This window comes from Oncorhynchus kisutch, unplaced genomic scaffold, assembly GCF_002021735.2.
Source record: "Oncorhynchus kisutch isolate 150728-3 unplaced genomic scaffold, Okis_V2 scaffold794, whole genome shotgun sequence".
NCBI classification, from domain to species: Eukaryota; Metazoa; Chordata; class Actinopteri; order Salmoniformes; family Salmonidae; genus Oncorhynchus; species Oncorhynchus kisutch.
Window position 1 is genome coordinate 110,001 of NW_022262739.1, and position 5,000 is coordinate 115,000.

General features: G+C 41.2%; 1 protein-coding gene across 1 annotated transcript in view; it reads right to left on the minus strand.

Annotated features, from left to right (window-relative positions):
• Window positions 1-1,986, minus strand: part of LOC109883298 (muscarinic acetylcholine receptor M3-like) — a gene marked incomplete at its 3' end in the record, with an annotated part of 109,320 nt that extends 107,334 nt beyond the window's left edge. Inside the window, exon 1 of the mRNA XM_031816426.1 lies at window positions 1,669-1,986. The remainder of the gene's footprint in view (window positions 1-1,668) is intronic.
• Between the last annotated feature and the right edge of the window lie 3,014 nt (window positions 1,987-5,000).

Here is a 5,000-nt window from a genome sequence, read left to right on the forward strand (position 1 = left end):
AAACACAGTCCACTGTCATAGCAGCCACACGCAAACACAGTCCGCTTTCATAGCAGCCACACGCAAACACAGTTCACAGTCATAGCAGCCACACGCAAACACAGTCCACTGTCATAGCAGCCACACGCAAACACAGTCCGCTTTCATAGCAGCCACACGCAAACACAGTCCACAGTCATAGCAAACACAGTCCACTTTCATAGCAAACACAGTCCACTTTCAGCCACACGCAAACAGCATGATCACTTTGCTCGTTCTCCTCCTCTCACTTTTTCTCTTTGCTTGTGGACTTCAGTGCACAACACAACAGCTATCTGTGACCAAGGCGAAAAAACCTCTCCAAGCCAAACCTTCATACCATAACCGCTATCCGCTACACACAGCCTACATCGATGTCACCATATTATCTAACGCCATAGTCAACATTGCTACTAGAACCAAAGCGTTAGTAAACCCGCTACAATCATGTAGTACAGCAAGCAGTTTAGCAGTTACACCGGCGGGCCTCGGTGGCAATAGATAAAAAAACAGAAGCTTACCTTAACTCGGTAGATTTCCAGTGTTGGACAGCTAGTTAACATAGTATCCCTCTCCGTTTTAGCCGGGTGTTTGAGTAGGCTAAAATAGCTAGCTGTATTCACTAGCTGAGTAAGTGAATGTGAGAAGAAAAAAAATCTCTCTCTCTCTCTTGGCGGACGTCTTCCAGAAGTTGTCATAATTACTGTGTAACTATATGGAAGGGGGGTGAGAACCATGAGACTCCTAGGTTTTGTATTGAAGTCAATGTACCCAGAGGAGAACAGAAGCTAGCTGTCCTCCGGCTACACCCTGGTGCTACTCTACAGAGTGCTGCTGAGGCTACTGTAGACCTTCATTACAAAACGTTGTGTTTTAATCAATTATTTGGAGACCTGAATATATTTAGTATAGTTTTATCTCAAAAAGGATACCTTTTTTAATGTTTCACTATTTAAATTGTTCTGAAATTCACTGAGGAGGATGTCTCTCCACTTCCTTCTCTGAGGAGCCTCCACTGACCTGCCGTCATTACAACCAATACTAAGATCTTGCATTTCAACACATTTTGCCCGAGAGAGAAAAAAAAAGAGCAGTTTGATAATGGTATTCTATGTACAGTATTTCTGTCATGAGGCTGATCATTTTCTATGCAGTTTTAAAACTAATTTGCTGCCATTCTACACATTTTTAATAAATCAAATAATAACTTCCCCTGCGTGCCTGTTTGGTCATCTGGTCCTGACCAGCCACATGTTTTAAGGTGTTTAGAAAGTCGGGGGGACGGTGCTTATTAACAGAAACGTCAGTCAACATTTCAGGCTTTTGAAATGACTGAACAGATCAAATATACGTAAGAGAATGTCAGTGTAGACCTCTCTAATAACACATCGGCTGGGAGGGGGATATACTCCGAAACCTTTGATTTGTGATATACAGTATAAAGGCATTTTTAAGTGAATAGACAGAGTTATTCTTTTTAGTTATTATTTATTTGGATTCCACTGAATAAGTTTCCAACTTACACAATAATAATATAGACTAAAGGCTATACATTTTAATGAAATGCATCCGTGCAAAATTCAGTATCGTAGCTCCAGGTATAAACGGTACAGATTACAATAAACATCAAATAATAACTATGTTACTCACCATCTCTCAGAAGAAATCAGAAGAATTCGTCTTTGGCAGAAGAACAATGTAGAAGAAGAATGATTTAGAACATTTTTAAAATTCAACTCTGTACTGTCGCGTAGTGGTCCAGATGATGCGATATTAACCCCGTTATTCCATTCTAGGATAAACAAACCCCTGTCGCCTAAATACTGTACCCGTACAGACAAACATTTCCCCCCCCGCACAACGGAACGGTCTTGAGCTCAAGTGAAAAGACTCCGTCTTGCTTCGTCCCGCTCGATTCATTAATTCATTCACCGCTGGATTTGCCCAGAACGCACGGAAAACGCTCCGCTATCAGCTTCGGGCGTGATTGGACTGGGTGACAATGACGTTACCACAGCAGGTTGGCACAAACCCGCACGGTGATCCAAACCTCTACAGCAACCCTCAGATAATGGTAGAACGTGTCCAAGTACAGCTCACAATACTAATACCAGTTGATCCTCTGTTTTTAAAAGCGTGAGTGTGACTTCGATGATCAATGTCATATTAACATCATCTCTGAACACCTACTTTTAAGCTGTGCTTTAACATAGAATATAAGATATAGACTACTGTATCTCTTGGTCACAATCCGCTAAAATAACATTTATCCTCTGGGCTATTGTTGAAGTCTTGGCCCCAGTCTCTCCCACAGTCACTGTAGAAATATCCCTTAATGGGAAAAAGTTCAGGAGGCTGAGCTCTCTTCTCTGGGAATGACATCCACCTCACTGCTGCTGATGTGCAAAAGCTCCCGTTATGCACAGACAGACACAACCACAGGAGCTCTCTGCTCTCTTTGCACAACATGAAAACATGTAGTGCAATCATCAGAATTGAATTTGACAAATAACGTAGGTGACAAAGTTCTGTGCAGTATAGTTGTCCTCTATTCAAGAGCCAATCAATGTGGATAGAACCTTCAGCAGCTTAATAGCAAGAGCCAATTAATTTGGGTGGAACCATCCAGCAGCCTAATATCGAGAGCCAATCAATTTGGGTGGAATCATTCAGCAGTCTAATATCAAGAGCCAATCAATGTGGATGGAACCATTCAGCAGCCTAATATCAAGAGCCAATCAATGTGGATAGAACCTTCAGTAGAATAATATCAAGAGCCAATCAATTTGGATGGAACCATCCAGCAGCCTAATATCAAGAGCCAATCAATGTGGATGGAACCATTCAGCAGCCTAATATCAAGAGCCAATCAATTTGGATAGAACCTTCAGTAGAATAATATCAAGAGCCAATCAATTTGGATGGAACCATTCAGCAGCCTAGTATCATCACACACTGCCCCCTAGAGGACTATGTGTGATGCATTCACATCCATGTTAGATAAACATCATCAGATATTTACAGTCTCCTACGACAAAAAAACAGACACTGGAGTGTAGGTCACCTCAAGTCATATTCTTTAACAAAAATAAATATACTGAACATCTGACTGAGTGTGGCTTTGATATCAACAGTCAATCATGTAGAATTGACTAAATGTTGGTGACCACGCAGAGCCAACGTAACAGTTCTAGTAATCTACCATGACCCTTTTCACCCTGCAATCTTCCATTCGCGTAAGGCTTCATCGTGTACTGGTGGTTACCGGCAGCTGAAGAAATCATTTCTCATTTGGCCCAACACTTAAAGGAAAGGTTCACCCATTTTGAATGTTATATTGGTTTTTTGTGCATCCCTAAATGATTTCATATTGATCCCCTCGGTCAATTCATGTTTTCATGTGTATCAGAGTTATTGGTGTTCAAGCAGACAGAAATCCGTTCGGTATGACGCAGCACCGTGATAAAGTCTCTCTCGCTACACTGGAAGTTAATAGGAATATGACTTTTAGATGGTTAAAGCGTCTATCGTACATGTCAGATTACAATACTGTCTGATGTCATAACTCAGAAGGAGGTCTTGTCTCCAATGAGCCATTGATCATCATTTTGCGATATTTTCCCACCTAGAGAAATGTGTTATTTAACGGATGGTCTAGCAGATTTATCCTAATTTGTCGTCCTCTTTCGTCCAGTGTTCACTGCATGGTGCCGTTGCCAGAGATATTAGAGAGAAGAGATAGGAATCCAAGGAATAAAGGAATGGATAACGGCCCACCAAGAAAGATTGTTGATCAATCGCGTTCAAGTTGTCATGCTGCGTCACTCGGTTGCTAGGTTAATTGTTACGTAATCCCTTCTCAAAGTCGAAGAAACATGTTTATTTTCCTCGAAAGTACGTAATGTCACGATTCCAAAGCTATACGATATCACAGATATCTCACATCTCAGAAAATATTCTGCTGCTGGGTTGTTGCCCTCTTTACGGCCTCCTCCACATCTCCTGATGTACTGGCCTGTCGCCTGGTAGCGCCTCCATGCTCTGGACACTACGCTGACAGACACAGCAAACCTTCTTGCCACAGCTCGCATTGATGTGCCATCCTGGATGAGCTGCACTACCTGAGCCACTTGTGTGGGTTGTAGACTGTATATCTGCCGTTGTGAATGTCAGACTCCGCTCTGTGAGGCAAATCCATCTACAGGTTGAACACGGTGAGATTGTAGACTCCTAAATTGATAGTGCAGTTTGTTTCAGTGATTTTTTTTTACAGCCAACGAGCTACGTTACATGCTGATTTTGTCTTTTGTATTATTGTGTGTAGTTTAGTTTGCTAGCTAGCTACCCAGTCACCCCATAGAGAGAGCATTGCATTGTGGGTTTTGTTGAGCTGCAACATACTTCCACAATGATTTTCCATGTCGCTATCAACCTTATTATAAAACGCCAAAATGAAACATTTGTTCACACAAAATATTGTTCTCACATATTAGTGTCATTTAACACTTTAAATTAAAGGAATGAGTGGTTTTGGCTGGATTTTCCATTTAATCATGTACTGGTGGTTACTGTCAACTGAAGAAATTATTTCTCATTTGGCCCAAGTCTTAATTAGCTTCCCAGAGGCAAAGGAAAGCTCTGTAACCTCTCATGTTAAGGGATTCTCAAATGGCACCCTATTCCCTGTGTAGTGCACTACTACTTACCAGAGCCCTATGTGCCCCTTGTCAAAGGTAGTGCACTATATAGGGAATAGGGTGCCACAGGTAACGACAGAAATAATCTCACAACGTCAACGTGACTCATCGTCGTGGTGAGGTGTTGTGTTTAATTTATTTTATCTTTATTTAACTAGGAAACTCGGTTAAGAACAAATTCTTATTTACAACGACGTGGTGAGGTGTTGTGTTTAATTTATTTTATTTAATCTTTATTTAACTAGGACACTCAGTTAAAGAACAAATTCTTATTTACAACGACGG